The sequence below is a fragment of the Vicugna pacos genome, chromosome 6 (genome assembly GCF_048564905.1).
Source record: "Vicugna pacos chromosome 6, VicPac4, whole genome shotgun sequence".
Classification (NCBI taxonomy): Eukaryota; Metazoa; Chordata; class Mammalia; order Artiodactyla; family Camelidae; genus Vicugna; species Vicugna pacos.
In genome coordinates, this window is record NC_132992.1 from 62,660,669 (window position 1) to 62,679,605 (window position 18,937).

An 18,937-nucleotide genomic window follows, 5' to 3' on the forward strand; every position below is an offset into this window, starting at 1 on the left:
ACCTTGTTTACAACCTTGAGTATTGGATTTAATTCTAATCTCACATGTTACACCTCATCGTTAATCTAATGCTCTACATCAGTAGCTCTTAATCTTGGCAGCAAAATGGAAGCACTTGGAGAGTTTAGAGCATGTCTATGCCTAAGTCTCAGCCCCAAAAATTCTGTCATCATTGGTCCAGGGTGCAGCCAAGGTTAAGAACTGCTGCCCTAAGTAGAACCTTGTTAGGGATGATGATGTGTCTCCTAGGAAACATGCCCAATTTGCACATGCAACTAATTTAAATGCTCAAGCCAATCAGTTGAAGTTGATTTAGGATTAAATTAAATTCAGAAACAGGGAGAAACATTCCCTACATCCACAGCAAAATAGCTCTCTGTGCCTGCTTTTGCCCCCCACCCCCACCACAGACACATCTCCACATCTCCACTGCCACCTGGTCTAACCACCAGCATCTCCCTGGGCCATTGCAACAGGCTCCCAATTCTCTCTTGTGTGCTGTCACACAGCAGCCAGAGTAAGCTTCTTAAAATATGTATTAGAACACATCACTTCCTTCCTCAAAAACCTTCAAAGGATTCTCACTGCTTATGCTAAAAAGTACACAAACTCTCCAGGCCATTGTCTGCTCACTCCCATCATTCATGACACATCAGCCACACTGACCGATTTCCTCCATCTTTTCCATCCCAGCGCCCCTGTGTGTGTTGTTCCCTCTGCCTAGAATGCTCTGTACACACACACACACCCCCACGATCTCTTCCCACTACACACACAGTGTTTGCCTTGCTCAGTGTAAATGAAGGAAGTGTATTTTATTGTACCATCCACTTACACTGAAGGATATTATTTTTAAAATAGCTTATAAAGGTTAAGTACAGCCATATTTACTCAAGATGATGTTTAGAGTCCTGTTCACTACATAAGATAACTGTTCTCTTTACAAAGAGCCATAGGAGAGTTTTTCAGTTTCAGTTCTAGGAATAGTATGGTTCTCTTGAGTAACCAGTTGGTGTTTTGCTACCATATTCCATAGATCATTCTATTTTGATTCTATAATGATTCTATTAATCATTAACCAATTAGGCTTCCCTCTTTGCTTTGACTGATAAGAAGTTCAGAGCCAAATTTGAAACCGTCCCCAACCCCACCCCTTATCAGCTCCCGAACAGATGCTGGTGAGATGCATTTTGCATCCTAACCTTGTTCCAGTTTAATCTGATCAGTCATTCTTTCATTTTCCCTCTGCTCTTCATTTTAATTATAATGTGTTTGTAAACTATCTTAATACTCTCTGGAACTAAGCAAGACAGTATAAATAAATTAAATAATGAAAAATAACTTATTCAATGAAAAGAGAAAGAGTATGTGATGAGTTATGTTTCAGGGGTTTCAATAAGGGACACCCCTTTTTTCCACTAGAGGGAAACAAAAAGGAGGCAAACTGAGAGAGATCAGAATGGGTTTAAGCACATAACCCATCACAAAGAGCAATGGAAAAATAAAGGCGTATGGAGGGGGTGGGGCAGAGAGAGAGGAGAGAAACAGAGCTTTCACCTCTCTGGCAGACAGAGCTCAAAAGGAAAGGAAGGACTGAGCAGGGCCCGCCCAGTATGTTCTCAGATATACCAATCAGGGCATTCTCTCCACTCCGCTGGGGGCAGTCAGGCCAAGAGTGTTAACTCTAAGTGATGCCTGTCACATGGGAACAGAAAGTCAAGGGCAAGGATGCTTTCTCTCCCCTAAATAATTACTGACTTTATAACATTTATTTCAGTTAGTAGATATTTTATAATGAAGTTACTGTATTAGTTGCCTATTGCCTCTGTAACAAATTACCGAAAGCTTATTATCTTATCACCTTATTTCTGACCTCTAGAAACACATCTCACTAAGCTCCAATCAAGGTGTCCACAGAGCTGCGTTCCTACGGGCTTCAGGGGAGAATCCATTCCTTGCCTTTTCCAGCTTCTAGAGGCTGCCCTCATTTCTTGGTTCAAGGTCCCCTTCGCATCACTCCAACCTCTGCTTCCGTTCTGACATCTCCTTCTCTGACTGACTCTCCTGCCACTCTCTGTCCCTTATAGGGACTCTTGTGACTACATCGAGCCCACCAGGTAATCCAGGATCTCCCCAACTCAAAATCTTTCACTTAATCACACCTACAAAGTCTCTTCTGGCATATACAGGGTAACATATTCACAGGTTTTGGGGATTAGGAGGTGGGCATCTTTGGGGGACCATTATCTGCCTACCATTGTTACTCTAAATAGATAGATGTCTGTGGACATCCCAAGGTATGAATTTGGGATGTGCTTCAAACCATAGCAAAGAACTGTCTCCAGCATCTGGTACCATCCATTCAAACCAGTTCATGTATTTCAACAGTTCAGTCCATGGATGTGATATAAAGCCATTTTTCACCCTAGAAAAGTAGTCCAGGGATATTCTTTGGATGCTTTTAACCCTAAGAGAAACATCATTGCTTCCTAATTAATAGCCCGCTAGCATGCAGCTGTGATGAAAGAAACTATTTTGTTATTCCTCCTGCCTGGAATTCACCATTCTCTCCGTGGTCCCCTAAACCCTCTCCACCCCCTCCACCCCCAACTCTTAGAGCTTTCCAACCTCTCTTCACTCCTCCACTCCTACTCCCAGAAATGTAACTGAAACATAAAGATGGGATAAAAAGCATCTCTTAAAAACAGGAACATGAAGATGGGATCACATTTAACACAGAAATTAGGAAATTCTCCGTAATTGTTCAAGAAGGATTTGCCTGGATTTTTAGACAACTTCTCTAGCCCTGCTGCTAGCTCTGTATTACATATATATACAGTTCATTCCTCTTGCCTTCCCTTACTCTCTTACATGTATACTTACTTACAAGCCCCAAAAGGTCAACGCCTCTGTAATTCTCAAGGTGAAAGCCTTTGGGAACCCAGCACAGTGCCGTGCGGGGGTGGGGGGCATTCAATAGCTGCATGTTTGTGAATGGATGCTTGTTGTTCAGTAGATGCATCGTTTGTCTGGGAGTTCCAATTCCTAATTCCTTCACACGCCAACAGTACCCTCACCTGAAAATTTCAAAAGCATGTAGGTTTCAGATAGTGTTTTGAATCATTTGTTTAGTATTTTCTTTCACTAGTTTAGAACACTGCCCACTCCTTGCCTATCTCTGCTTTCCTCCAGGCATTTCTGTTTTTAGGCAGGTCAGCACTTACCGATTTATAAGGCTATTCCTTTCTCACTCTTCCTGAGATCATATACAGAAACAGCTAGTTACAAATGCCCTGCCTAACCAAGAGCCAGAAGACCTGATCCTCAGACCAAAGTCTAAAAGAGAAAACTCTTTGTTGACTGTTGAAGGGCCAGCCAATGCGATGATTTAAAAAAAAACAAAACTGTTTCAATTTGTCTCAGGAAATATGGTTAATGTTCATTTACACTCATCAATTATATATATATTTTTAAATCTGTAACATAATTAGCAGGTGAACTTTGCTATTTTTCTCTACACTTCTTAACTGGGGGTCACTTTCGGGAGCAGAGTCGGCAGCCCAGCATCTCCCGCACGCGGCTCCCGGGCAGCCCGGCGGTTGGAGTGATGGCAGAGCCAGTCCCTGGCAGAGACTAGGGTCAAGGGCTTGGGCTGCTCCCCACTCCAGACTATGAAACTGACAACCTCAAAAGCTGCCACAAGCCTGGATCAGAGTTGTCTCAACTGTCAGTGCTGGGAACTAGCCAAACACTCCATCACTGTCTGTCTTGGAGTGTGCCCAAGCCATGGGTTCAATAGCTTTCCTTGTTTCCTGGAACTGATCAGTTTCAATTCAACAATTATGTCTCTGTCATCCACCCTAGAAAGGATCACCAGGACCTCCTGCTGTGATTTTCTGAGTGCTAGGAAGGCTACAAGTCTCACACAAATGTCCCTCCAGCACACCAGATGCTCCCGAGATCCCTATTAGAGAGACATCGGTTTGACGTGATCCTCCCTAAAATGTATACCCTTTTGCTGGGGGCGGGGGGGGCAGACTTTAAGCTATTCATTTACTCAACAAATACCCATTTATCAAACACCCATTACCTTCAAGACAATCTTCTGGGCCCTAGAAGTTTTTCTCTGCCTATACAGAGTTCACAGTCTAGTCAGTTATTAATCATTTGTAGAACCTCAGTGACCTGGGAGGAAAAGAAGAGAGGACAGATTTTGATAAAGAAGAGGAAAGAACGACACCAATTACTAGGCCAGGGAAGAGGAAGCAGGGTGAGGGGAGCTCACCCAGAGAAGGTAAATTTGTCTGACTTCGCCAGCTGACCCTGAAGCCTTGCCCACACAGGCCCTTACAGTGGACAGTCAGACAGACAGCAATAGCAGGTACCTCCACAGGTCCAGAAACACGTTTTTTCAAATTAGGTCACAGAACTTCACAAAGACACTCAGAAACCCCATATAGAAGAAAGCACGTTGATTTTTATTATACTCAAACTGCTGGGTACAATCTACTGAAATATTGAAATAAGTGACTGAGAAAATCAGCCCTTTTCATGGTTTAATTTGCCCACATCACTCGCCTCCCTCCTTCATCCATGCGCTCACATTTTGAGGTCAATTTCCCCTCAGTAACGACCCAGGGGAGTGAGACAGAATTTTCCAAGCCTCAAGATTACTTGTTTATAATTTCATCCTTTTTAAGTCCTCTTTTTTTGGCTGCAGTTCCTTCCATGCCTCAAATCCTCACCAATGAAACTGGCAGCCAGTCAGAGGCTTCCCCCACGGCAGACGCCCTGGGCTCTTTTGCAGGACCGACAAGGTGATTACGCCCCACTCCCTTGATTTCTGCGGGCAGGTGAGAGTGGTACTCCAGCCAATGTCCTTTCTGCATCTCCTCTGTGGGGTATATTTCCCCTCTGTACCTGGCAACCACCTGTAGGGCTCAAAGAAACCACATTTACGGTAGGGATAACAGCCTTGTCACTTGAAGAGTGACCTGCACACCAGAAGCAAGAGCACCACCTAGAAGCTTACTAGAAATCTAGATTCTTAAGCCTCACCCAGACCAATTGAATCAGAATCTGCACATTAATGAGAACCACATTACCACCCAATCTCACCTCCCTATCCTTAACCACCACCCTCATGATTCAGATGCACCTCTTGATGGCAGCATGGAATGAAAACAGCCCCCGCTCTGCTCTTTCCCCATCTCACACTCAGCTGACGGGCCACCCGCTCCATATCTGTCTCTTCCATCTCTGTTTTGGAGCTGTAGCTCCTGCCTTGCCTTCACCAAGAATGCCTCTTCTGCCATTAACAGAGGGGTGCTCTGAGCCATTCACCAATGGCCACGCCCTTAGCAAATCATCTTAGTACATTTTTCAATCAACCTCATGCTTCTAGAGTACATGCTCTGTGTCCCTCACCTGCCACACTATATACCAACTGGCACTAGTGTCCGTTGTCACCTAAGAAACCCTGTCACTAAAAGTATCCTCTTATTTATTGTCTCTTTGTAAATCGCTATGGACAGCCAAACTCTATGCTAGACACTCATCATCTAGCTGAGAGCTTGTAGACCAGACTGTGCAGTCCCACGAGATAGCCCTTGTACTAGTCAGACTTCTCCAGAGAAACAGAAACAACAGGCTAGAGAAAGAGATTTATTAAATGGAATTGGCTTGGGTGATTACAGAGACTGGGAGTTCCATATCTGCAGAGTGGACCAGCAGGCTTAAGACCCAGGAAAGCCAACAGTACAGATGGAGCCCAAGGGCAGTGTGTTGGAGAATTCCCTGTGACTCAGGGGAGGGTGGGTCTTTTCATTCTATTTGGGCCTTTGAGTGGTCAGATGAGGCCCACCCACATTATGGAGGACAATCTGCTTTACTGATTAAAATACTAATTGTATCCAAAAACACCCCCACAGAAACACCCAGAATAAAGTCTGACCAAGTATCTAGGCAGTCCATGGTGCAGTCAAATTGACATATGAAATTAACCATCACAGCCCTTATTAGAAATTCATAATGGGAGGGGAGGAAGAGGCACAGCAGCACAAGGTGGGGCAGCAGAGCTGAAGCAAAGGTAACTGACACGTGTTGGTGAGGCCTTCCTGCCCACGTCAACACTTTGGTCTTGTGCAATGTCCCCCATCTACCTTTGTCCCTTTATCAGCGCCCTCAGGGAAGACAGGACTCAGTACTGCTTGATTCCACCGAGAAAAGAACAGGCCAGACAGAAGTGACAAGGATTTCTTTGCCAGCCCTCCCTCCACCCCGCCCGGGGCACCCCCTGACAGCTAGCCTCTCAAGAACCCAGCCCAGGCCCATATGTCTTTCCTGACCCAGCCTGCTCAAATCGGGAGTTTAAGAATCCTTCAGAGCAAGTTTGGGTTTTCCCACGTGGAGAGTCATAGGTCAGAATGAGGGAAGGACAGAGAAGCCACCAGTCAGAGAGCTCCCACTATCCTTCCCTCCCCCTTCTTACGGGGAGAGAAAGTGCCTTTGGCTACTCAGCTCTCCTCCAAAGGAGAACGCCAGTCAAGTCTTGGCTTTCTTGTGTTGGCAGAAAGGAGACTAAAATACTCACAGAAGGTGTGCTGGTGATGAAAGGAGGGGAGAGATAAGCCTTCAAGGCTGTGGCAGACTAGGAAGAATACCTAGAAGAAGATGAGTTTAAGAAGCTGTACTCTGGTTTATAATTTGAATCCCCCTTTGGTGTCTTTATCTTTCACTTAAGGTCAGAACGGTTAATGAGGACTTTGGGTTGTCAGTGTTGTGTGTCCTTGAATGAAACCACACTGAGACCACACCATATGGTTCCCCTTTTATTTCTTACATTTCTTAAATACTTGAAAACGCACAGAAATTCTACTAAATTAATTGTACCTTGATTCTACTAAATTAATTGTACCTTGTAAAACCTGACAGAAAAGCATCAGCAAAACCAAGAATAAGAATTCAAAGCCTCAGAGTGCTAATCCACTGAACCAGTTGACCTCAGGCACCAAGCATTGCACAAAGCCTCTTTCCAGCTTTGGGTGACAGGCACACCGTGGGTTCTGAGGGTACCTGACATTCAGGACATCCCTTTACTGGCTATGGACCTCTCCTTAATAGAATTGGCTAGCCATGAACGTGACACTGCTGATAAGCATCTCCAAAATTATACTTTTCATTTTTAGATGGTTTGAAGAAAAACAACTGTAGAAAAACATGTGAACAGGGACATAAAAGTGGTAGATGTTACTGCATGCCAACTCTGAGAAAATAATAAAGTTATAAGATAGTCTCTTAGATATCATTACAGAAAAGATACAAGAACTATTTTATCTCAAATTGTCACACATAGATCCTCCTTTGACCATAATTAATGAGCAACTATTAATATTTCTTGACAATTCTTAAGAACTAAAAAAATAAAGTTTCTACCTGAAAAGAATCCCATATTACACTAAGATAAATGAAATAAAGGGAAAAAAAACACAAATACATAGAATTCTTGGATCCTGAATAACAAAGAGGCAGATGAGCAAATATAATTTAGAACAACCATTCACAAAAGCAGAAAACAGAAAAAGCACTTAATGTTCTCCAAATTATCTTGTAATACTTTGGAAAAGAAGTTATTGGGAGCAGAAACAAACACTCTAAATATTCACTTGACTAGTTTATTTCACTGTGCCTAGATATGGTCAATAAAGGGCTATATTTAGAACCAACTTACTGTTGTTGTCTTTACAGCTCATACACTTCTTTCGGTTTACAACAAATACCCTTGGCAGATTCCAACATCCTCAAATGCACAATATTTTCTCAGTACCTTCAGAATGCACATATAGGTAGAGTATTAGTGTTTCACCATAATTCTCGGAAAAAGACGAGCTGCTCTGTGATGCACAGTTCATAAACCTCCACTTCAGTAGACCTATTCATCACGTTTCTCCTCGTGAAAATATAAGCTTGGTCCCACAGCTTAAAATAAATCTAGATAAGTCCAAGACAAAATCAGAGAGTGAATCAAGAAGAAACGGTAGAACACAAGTGATGGGAGACAACTTAGATGACACTGACTCCAATCCATATACAACAGTAATGATGACAACAAAATAACCACAATTGTTGAGCACTCGACTATCTTTTCTGATTTACATGCTCATGGAACCAAGTAAGGAAAAAAATAGGTGTTTTCTATAAATGTTTTTACATATGCAATGGAGAATTTTATCTCCTACTCTCCAAACATTATATCTTAACTATTTTACCTCAACATTCTTCAAAAGGTTCCATTTGTAAGGCTGTTCCATAATGAGGACTGATGAGGGCCAGTCCCCAGTTATGGAACGTTTAGGTTGTTTCCAATTGTTAGCTATTGCAAACACTTTGAGGACAAATAGTCTTATACATATATATTGTGCACTTGTATGATTGTTCCTGGGGATGCATTGCTGAGTGAGAGACCCCTTGTTAGGCTTTTGATCTATATTGCCAAGTGACTTGCCAGGAAACTTGAACCAATTTATGTTTTCTCCAGCAGCATGTGAGTGCTTCATCATCATTTGTTCACCAGCCCTGGGTACCACGCTCTTCATCTTTGCCAATTTGGCAGGCCAAAGATGGCATCTTGTTTAATTTGATTTTTTTTACTCTAATATTCACTCGCCCTTTATTTGTAAATTGTCTATATTTCTTTTTTGCTTTCTTTTGGAGTAATTATTATTCTTATTAGCCAGAAAGCACCCTTATGCATCAAAGATAATAACCTTCTTGACTCTCATATATTGTGACCATTTTTCACAATATATGTGAAGATATGTGACTTTATAAAAGTCAAATGTATCAGTCATTTTCTTTATGGTTCTCTTCATTTGCTTTTACATGTTGAGTCCTTTTTTCCTTTCCAAAGAGTAACCAACTATCCACGTACCATATACTGAATACTGCGCCCTTCCCCATTGCCACTTATCACATACCGAATCCTTACGTATGCAGCGCAAGTTCAGTGGCTGAGATGCCTGCTCTGGTTCACTGATTCTTGTACCGATGCTATATCGCCTAGATAACTTTACAGTACATGTGAACATACATTAGCTCAGTTATCCTGTCGTTCTTTTAAAATTATTAGCTATTCTCACAAGCTAAATTCTGAATATAACTGCTATAATCACTTTGTCATTCAATTCAATTCCAAAAGCCTATTGGAATTACTTTAAACATATTAAATTGGGGACATCTAACATCTTTACAGTACCGAGCTTCCCAATCAAGACCATGAGCTGTTTCTCCATTCATCATCTTCTATGAATTTCAGCAAAGTGCTTTTTTTATTATTCTTTTCATTACTAGACACTTCAGAGTTTTTGTTGTTATTGTGAAAAGGATATTCTCCATCATATTTTCTAAGCAGTAATAGTGGGTACCTGACAGACTTTTTATGAGCCTAATAATTCTTTGAAAACTCTTCACAAGAACACACTATTCCACTTTTATCATCACCTCAGTGTTTGAATTTCCTTAGTGACGATTTCCAGAAAACGAAAGGGACAGTATTGTTACACACAGGCCGCCTTGTTCCTGTGTTGTGTGTCAGATAGGATCAAAAAGATAAAATCTGTGTAGCACTTTATAAATTTTAATTTTTTCCCCTTATACTACCTCATCTAACATTCACAAAACTCTAAAGTGGCTGGGAGGGTCGAAAGTAATCAAGTTATTATTATTCGCATCCTAAAGATAAGAAAACTGAGGTTCAGATCTGAATCATTCTCTGAGAGAGTCTGATAAAAATGCAGACTTTTGGGCCCCACCCCAGACTTACTTCCTCAGAATCTTTGGGGTGGGGTGTGAAACCAGGGAACCTATGTTTTTAAACTAGTGCCCCCTGGTGGCTGCCATGAAAATTCATTTCACCAAGTTAAAGTCAACGCTGAAATTGGACGTTTCTGCCTCTAAATTAGATATTTATTCTAGCATACCTCAATGGCAGCTTAATTATTATGAATTTCTAGTAATGTATGAGTGTGACTCAAGGAACCGGCATTTTTTTAAGTATCTCCTTATACAGAGGATCCTGCAAAAAGCACACCCTTGTTTACAGACCACACACCTCCACATGTAGGCTTCATTTATAATTCAGTCACTTCTTCCCAAAGTCCTAATCAAAAGACAGTTCCCCTGTACTCTGTGGCTCATGCCAGGGAGCCTGGTACTATGGCTTACACAGTCACAGTGACCTTCAGGACACCTAGGCAGTGGTCTTGATACAGGAAAAATGGGGTGTAAGAGGATGGCCATGTCCCAGGTCTCAGGCAAGTGCCTGGGACGCACATTGCCAAGTGAGGGTCCTTGGTTTCGCACAGGAAGGAATTCAAGAGAGAGCCATAGTTGAGTGAAAGTAGATTTATTCAGAGATGCACACTCCACAGACAGAGTGCAGGCCAACTCAGAAGGCCAGAGAGGACACCAGACGTAGGGAGCGTTTTAAAGTAAAAGTAGACACACTCTCTATAGGCAGAATGTGGGCCATCTCGAGAGGCAAGAGGTGACAGGCAGCAGCCTCGGAACATGGGGTCCTATAAGAAAGTGAGATTGGACACCGGGTGTAGGGGTGGTTAGTTTTCATGGGCTCAGTAACTTCACATGCTAACAAGCAGGAGGATTATTCCAACTACTTTGGGGGAAGAGGTGGGGATTCCTAGGAATTGGACCACTGATCACTTATTGATTGTTTATGGTTATGGCGCCTGTCAGTGTGTCATTTACCATGCTAATATATTACAATCAGTGTATAATGAAGCTGAGGGTCTACTGGGAGTTGGATCTTCCACTATCTTGGTGCTAATTGCTGTGTCATTCTTTTAATGGGTAAGCCCTGTCCCCTTCCCTCCTGTCTCAGTCCTGCACCACTGGTGAAGTCCAGCAGCCCCATAGCTGGTGAGTTGCCTGCAAAAGTGGTAGAGTGCTCTGAGCACAGCTCCTACCCAGTGGAGCCACGTTTCCATGGCAACCCCCATAGCAGGCAGGCCAGCTATAGTGCAGAATGTCACTGCTGGTGACCCCATCCGACCACTAAGTGTCCAGAAAAGCTCATGGTGACCCTTTGAGAAGCGCCAAAGACTCATCCAGAGAAATAGATGCTTCAGAGAAAATCTCCACTTTGGTTGAGATGAATTCACTTTTCAGTCATCCAACCAATATTCACAGAGCTTCGCACCAGGCCCGTGCTGGCTGCCAGGACTTGAGAGTAAATGACACATGGCACTTTAAGACCCAGTGGGCAAGTAAGCATGGAAAGAGGCTTAAGGTACTTGGGGAGGGGGCATCAAGGAGGGGTTATGGAAGTGAGTTTTCCAGTTTAGGGAAGTCTTCCAGGCTGACAGGTGTGGGGAAAGCATTCCAGAATTTCTTTTCCAGATTTCTAGAAGGAACAGCTTAAGCCGAGGCATTGTGAAGATGATAGATTGCAAGAAGCTTGGATTGTAGGAAGATTAAAAAAAAATAGAGGAGATCTGAAAAGGTAAACCCTCTGGTTCGCAGATTACAAGGACTTTGTCCATTCTTGGGAAGTATTTGAATTTTATCTTAGAGATGATCAGGAGCCACAGCTGCATGACTGCTGGTGGTGGTGACAAAAAAGCAGCACAGGAGACAGAGCCTGGGGACCTGAATGTGGATTACAAGCCTTTTGTAATTTTGCAGTTGGAGGCAAGGGGCTGCGTGGGGACAGCTACAAGAATGGTAAAGAGGAGCCTGATTCCAGACATACTTAGCAGGTAGACCTGGCAGGATGTGGAGACCAAATGAGTGCTGAGGAAGGAAGGGTGAGGCCAAACAAGACTGAAATCCCAGGATGTGAATGTCATGGAATCGTGGCTTTGTCTTTGGTTTGGCCTCATCCTCAGTTTCAAGAGTCCTGGAAATGCACAAGCTGCTCCCCTTCCTCTTGCCTTTCGTGTCCCTCCTTCTCCTCCTCCCCTCCTTCTTCACCCTCTCCCCCTCCCCCATCATCAAACAAGTACTGACAAGGACAGACCTTTCTGAATCTCCACCCCACACCCAACTTCATTCCAGCAAGCTCTGTTCCCAGAAGTATTGCTTAGGAGCCATTTGCTCAGTGATGCCAGGCTTACATTTGTGTAAGCTTTCTTATACAAAATTTTTAGACTCATGATCTTTTTTTTCCTCCTCAAACTTCCAGCAAGAAAATCAAGACTTAGGGAAGCTATGACCTGCTGAAGGTCCCAGAGTTCATTCACAGTGAGCCACTTCTTCTGCTCTAAAATCCAGGGTGGTTAAAACTCCAAACAATGATAAACCAAACCCCCTGTCATGACAGGCATACCTAAAGGAGAAAAGAGACATGACCAGGGACAGAAGACACTTGGCAGATAAACGGTTACCCTGTTCAAATGGAACTCTTGTTGCTGTAGGATGAACATCAGACCTAACAAAGGAAAACTCTCCGCTCAGGGTCCTAGTGGATTCTCAAGAAGCCCATTTTGTTTTCTCCTCGGTCTTTGTTCTGCAGAAACAGGACCTCACACCAGCACATCAAGTAAGAAACTTGCCTGAGCAACTTTTCTCTCTCTCTCACACACACACACACACACACACACACACACACCTCTGCTGCTCAGGAAACAAGAGGCATTCTTTGCAAAGAAAGGAAATGAGCTGGCTGAAGGGGCCAGTGTAGACGGATAAGATTTTCAAGCCACCTTAAGAGAAACATGAGAGCTGGAGGGATGAAACCCCACTAGGAAGGAATTCACCACCATTCGTATTTGTGAAAATGTGCTGTCAATTTCTAATTTCATTCTATTTTCTAACTTTTTTCTTTCATTTCTTTATTTATTCAAGTATGGCAGGTTTCCAATGTTGTGTTAGTTTCAGGTGTACAGCAAAGTGATTTCAGTTATATGTATAAATACCTATTCTTTTACAAATTCTTTTCCATTATAGGTTATTACAAGATACTGAGTATAGTTTCCTGTGCTACACAGTAGGTCCTTGTTGTTTATCTATTTTATATATAGTAGTATGTATGTTAATCTCAAAATCCTCATTTATCCCTCACCCCCTTTCCCCTTTGGTAACCGTAAGTTTGTTTTCTATGACTGTGAGTCTATTTCTGTTTTGTAAACTAGTTCATTTGTATCATTTTTTTAGATTCCACGTATAAGTGGTATCATATGATATTTCTCTTTTCCCTCTTTCTGACTTGCTTCACTTAGTATGATAATCTCTAGGTCCATTCATTTTGCTGTAAATGGCAATATTTCATTCCTTTCAAGGGTTGAGTAGTATTCCACTGTGTATGTACCCCCCATCTTCTTTATCCAATCATCTTTCAATCTAACTTATTTTAATTTGAGGGGACTCTCATCCCAGGTGCCTCTGAGTTGCTTCCTTATAAAATGTACATGTGAGTTTGTGAGGCTTAAACCACACTGCAAACATGCACAAGCATCTCCTAAGAGTGGACCCTGGCTCTAGGTGAGCCACTGTCCCAGGTGGGATCTTCCAGGGAGGAGGAAGAGCAGGGATGAGGGTCAGTTCAGAGAGAGAAAGGTCAGTGGCCTCTGCTAAAGATACTCAGTCAGCAAGCATGACGAGGGTCAGAACTGAGATTTTTCACTTTAACACTCCATTTCTTGCAGCCTCCGAGACAGAGACAAACTGTAGTGAAGATTACCTCTGACTTTTAAACAGTTTATAAACAGTTTTTATACCCCTTTAGGGTACACACAATTTGTTCATTTTCCACGTGAAGGAAAAACCCACTGACTCGCCCCACATCTCACCACATGAGCAGCTAGCTAAGTATGGACTTGAATTCAGACATGAAGAATTATCTGGAACTTGGATATAAGGCCAAGAGCATGCACTGTCCTTTCAACTTCATGGGGCCATGTTAACACCCCTCCCCCAAAGATTAGTGATCTTAGGGAATACACTTCTGTTTGATTCTGCTATTAACAAAAAGTTTAGACTTTTCTGAAGTTGCACATCAACTTGTAAGTCCTGTTGGGTAAAGATGCAAACGATTCCTGTTTAGTAAGAAGGAGAACACCAAAGGTGGTCTTTTCCACAGGACAACAACCAGTTGTCCACTGAAGGATGGAAGGATGAAACCCCACCAGGAAGGAAATATTCTAGCCATTTTATTCTAAATTCTGCTTTTTAAGTTCCTATAAATGCCCAGTTCTTCAAACGCTCTTTGAACAAGATTTATCATCTTACTGATTCTCTCATTAACAAGTCAATAATTCTTTGACATATCCTCATCCTACGTTTGCATGACAGCCATGTTTTTACCTGTGTTAAAATAACCTCTCTTGCTGTGTCTAGCAAGTGTATCCACACACCTAGTCAGGTCTGCCTCATCCTACCTGCCAAACAGAGGACACTCGATGTGAGTGATGCCAACAGCTGGCTGCGGGCTGCGAATGGAAGGGCAGTGGGAGGCTTCCTCCTAACTGAGCTGGCATTTCCACACTCCAGTTCTCGGGATTCATCATTCATCAGACTGACTTCAAAAGACTGCTCTTGGCAGATGAGACGGCCAGCCCACCACCCAAAAGGGAAGGGGCTGAGAACCAGGTTCCTAGTGCTGCTGAGGGGCTGGACTGGTGGTCTGAGCTGCCTCACAGGGAATAACCAACACTTCCTCATCCAGGCTTGCAAATGACACACAGTTGTGTGAGGTGACCACGATGCTGAGGGGCATCAGCTCAGGTCCTGCAGGGACATTTTTCTCTCTGGGTAAAACCAGCTGACCCTGGAGAGAGCAAACCCATGATTTCAACTTCATTAGCACTTACTCCACCTCATAAAATGACCCACTAATCCACACAAAGAACAAACACAAGGAAGCAAAGAGTGGAAGGGATCTGGGGAGGAAGTCCTTATTTAACACACCTAACAGGTCACCGACAACCTTTCACATTTGATGGAGAGAACCATCGGAGCCATTAGCAGATCATTCAACCCTCTCTTTATAACGTCTCTAAGCTCAAAAGCAACTCTAATAGCTCCAAGAACAGAAAGGGCTCTGGGATGTTGGCCTGACCACTGTCTGCCAGGCAGCGTTGCTGGCTGCAGGTACTTGCCGGCAGTCAGCGCCTCGCCAGGGAGTGTGAAGCGGCAGCTCCGCACTTCCGGAGGGCCCTCCTTCTGCCTGAGCCGCCCCTGGTGCTTCAGTCCTGTTCTGTATACTCGGCATCCACTACGTGTGCCAGGCACTGCGCTGTGGGCCGTGCAGGACACGGGGCACAGAGATTCCTCCTCAAGGGTCTTCCTGTCCAGTCAGAAACACAGACATCGCTCTAAACAGCTGTCATTTAGGGTAGAAAGTGACCAATAATTCAAAAATATTAGAAACGCTTTGGTCCATTTCATGTGCACCGAGTATACAGGGGAGAGCAAGACAGGCGCGGTCCTTAGAAGAGGGTCAGTAAACACTTGTTGAAGGAGGGAAACTGTTGACTGAAAAACTGCACAACCCAGAAGTTGCGTTTTATTCGGCAGACTTTCTGAGGACTCGAACCGGGCAGGCAGCCTCTCAGATTGTTCTAAGAGACTGCTCCAAAGAGGCAAGGGAGGAGCCAGGATATACAGGGGATTTTGCAACAAAGACCAGGTGGTTGGAACATTAAAAGATTACTGTTAATTAAAGAAAGCCAGGTTTATCTCAAGTTAAGGAATTTAGCGCTTTTCTAAATATGGGAAGGTACGAAAGTCTGGGCTCATTGAAATCACCCCTTTGATATGCACCTTTAGCTATCTAGGGCCAGTGTCCTGTTCTTTCCCATCCTGAGTCCCCTGGGGGTGGCTGCAGGGGCTGGGCTGCCTGCTTGTCTCCATCCTGAGTTCCCTTCACTCACTGTCAGGGGCAGCGGTAGCAGTTGATGACTTAATGGCCGCAGCATCCTTTGTTTACTGATATGGCTGGCAATATTTTTCATCCACAAAATTAACAGTTGTTCAGTACCTACTGTGCTGTGTGCCAGGCGTTTTCTCATTTAACATCACCCTTACAAGTATTCTCTTTGGTGGGTGAGGTTATCCCCATTTTTAACAAATAGGGGAAGAGAAGCTCAGAGATGTTAGAAGACTTTCCCAAGGTCACTCAGAAAAGTGAACAGCAAAGGTAGGATTAGCACATAGAGCCGCCCGACTGCAAAGAGCCTGCTCTCCCAGACTCTATGTTTCCCGTTAGCATTTGAGGGCATACCTTTCTTCTGTGCTGATGTGACTGATTCATGTCTAAACTGAGGAGCCTCACAGGACACCGGTTGGCAGAGATAAGGCATCCTTGGTAGTCCAAGATAAGGACTCCCGAAGCCATCTGTACATCCCACGGTGTATCAGTGACGCTTGGATCTGTCTTTCTAGCATGAACTGTGTGACCCACTTATCTTCCTTCTGATGACATGGGAGAATCAAAGGGCAAAGAAGAGAGAATAAAAGTGACTTCCAGAGACAGGGGCACAAGCACTGCCCCATTTCCCTTAGGATTCCTCCCACAGGGCTGGTGGAACAGTGCAGGCAGCCACCACAGCCAAGCTGAGAGCCAACCTGGCTTCTACCCCAACAACGTCATCCTCCCTCCTCCCACCTCTTTGCCTTAACCCAAGAAAATTACGGTAATTCCTTCTCTTTCACTTACTTTGGGAAAAGGAAGAATTCAGGACTTGCATAGCTTAACAGAGCCTTCAGAGTAAAGTCTAAATTAGTGAGTCAGGGCAGCCAGACCCTGCATGCCCACCTCTTCAGCCCCATCTCCCCCAGTGCACCCTGGGTAGCACAAGAACCAGCCTGAGCCCCTCTCCCAGGGCACCTTGGGGAACTCTTGGCCATCCTTGGGATGCAGCCTGGACATGTCCTCCAGAAAGCCTTCTCTGAGCACACCCCAGCAGTGCATGTTCCCACAGCCCACCAGCAGACACACAGGCACAGTCATACCTCTACCGCGTGCTCCCACACCCACCCACGCTGCCTGGCATCGGGTTCACTGCATGCCATTGTGCCCTCCCCTCCAAGCCCTATGACAGGAAGAACTGTATCTGGTCTCTATACTCCCAACACAGAGCACGGTCCAAGAACCCAGTAAACCCTTGAGGAAGGGAAGGACAAATGGAGGGAAGGACAAATGGAGGGAAGGCTGGGCTCAGACTCTCAGCCTGAAGCCCAACCTTCCCAGGGCTGGCGTGCGCCTCCGGCCCTGGTACAGTTCCCCACAGTCAAAGCTGCCAGAGAAGAAAAGAGTGAGGCCTAAGGAAACGTAGGCTGGGGGGAATGTTCGTTCTCTGAGAAAACTCAAGCCTCAGGGCCCCAGTGACAAAGGTCAGAGCCATGGCTTTGGCACATCTGCAGTGTCCAGTGGGGCCATGAGGATGAGTCAGCTTCTAGTGCTCACTGCACAGATGGCCTGGGGTCTGGAGGTCAGGGGCCTGCCCAAGGGGGTCCCCAGAACAGCTGCCCCCAACCTGCACGTACTGGGTTCACTGGAGGCAGGAAATTCCATGTTGTAATGGCTGGATTTCTTCCCTTCATTCCTGATCCATGACTAGGTGGTGAACTGGCCATTAAAGAAACCATTTAGGCAGATTTCAGGAACATCTGACTGGGCTCCAACTGGGCAGGAAGAGGAAAATATAACAGGACACAGAGCTCAGGACTGCACCATCTCGCCTTCGCTTCCATCGCCAGCCAGACTTACGAAAGGAAGTAAAAATGTTTAAATGCCCCCTCTCCTGTCAACTGTTGTCACCAGTGCTGGATGGAGCTGGGTTCACCACTTAAAAGGACACATTTCAAAGCTCATCTCAGTGGCTGCAGCCATGTTATCAAGCTGAACACATGTTGATCTGAGTAGATTAGAAAAATTGTTCCCAGTGTCTGGGGAGCCAGTGCTTTTAAACAAGTGCTTTTCAAAGAATGAGCCATGAAGAAGCACTTTGCCTACACGTAGCCTATGAACCTGAAAACAAATAAAAGTAAAATCAGCAACCAACTCAGCAACTCTGAGCAGCAGACGAGAGAATCTGGCTGGCGCATGTTAGAGATATGGTTATAAAAGCTGCTACTCCATTTATCTTTCATTTCCTGCACGGCTAATGGGAGGAGGAATCAAAAATCATCTTTGCACTGGGATTGCACATTTTTTATTGATGTATAGTTGATTTACAATATCGTGCTAGTTTCAGGTGTCCAGCATAGTGATTCAGTCATTTTTTTCCTGATTATATTCCATTATAGGTTATTACAAGATATTGAATATAAATCTCTGCATTGGTACATTTTTTTAAGCAACTAGGAAAAAAATCACATTCTCCTTCATAATTTACTTTCTTTTTCCAAGAAGAGATTAAATTTTTTTGGAAATTTAAACTCACTCTTTCCATTCGCAAGAGAATTGTATTACTCTTGCATTCGATCTGTTCAATCTCAGTTTAGCTTCGAGTTGAGACTTTATTTCATTCCCAGCCCTATGAAGAGTGGCTGGTACCCTCTATTACTTCTCACTCTCGGACATAACTGCTTGGCGAGGCAGGAAGCCTGCTGGGTTAATCAAACTGTCTTACTTTCCACTCTCCATGCACCCTTCAGGTATGAGAGACTAACTCTGTACAGTATCTCCTTCTGCAACTAAGGTTCAAATTGTAATGAATCCGCTTAGCAACAGCACAGAGATATTTCATAAGAATAGTTTTTGAAATAAATGTTAAGCCTTTCTCATTTCATTACTGGCTCTGTCTTATAGACTATAAAACAGGCAAGTAGGGGGAGGATGTAGTTCAGTAGCAGAGTGCATGCTTAGCACACACAAAGTCCTGGGTTCAATCCCCAGGATCTTCATTAAATACATAAATTCAAATACATAATAATATATTTTATATATACATATATATACCTAGTTACCTCCTCCCAA

The 18,937-nt window shown here is 43.9% G+C and overlaps 1 protein-coding gene and 1 long non-coding RNA gene across 7 annotated transcripts in view; one reads left to right on the forward strand and one right to left on the reverse strand.

Annotated features, from left to right (window-relative positions):
- LOC140696949 (uncharacterized) overlaps positions 1-18,937 on the reverse strand; it is a 64,855-nt gene that overhangs the window by 39,153 nt on the left and 6,765 nt on the right. The window contains exons 1-3 of one of the 6 annotated variants that reach the window (XR_012073671.1): positions 7,730-7,779; positions 4,091-4,185; positions 2,888-3,077 (exon numbers count right to left, since the gene is read on the reverse strand). The exons of 3 other annotated variants lie outside the window; for them this stretch is intronic. This is a non-coding gene — a long non-coding RNA (uncharacterized lncRNA). Of the gene's footprint in view, positions 1-2,887; positions 3,078-4,090; positions 4,186-7,729; positions 7,780-16,237; positions 16,393-18,937 lie in introns of those variants that run through there. 2 more of the 6 variants (XR_012073670.1, XR_012073673.1) reach the window with 2 other exon arrangements.
- RHOJ (ras homolog family member J) overlaps positions 1-18,937 on the forward strand; it is a 77,174-nt gene that overhangs the window by 35,663 nt on the left and 22,574 nt on the right. The window lies entirely within an intron of this gene.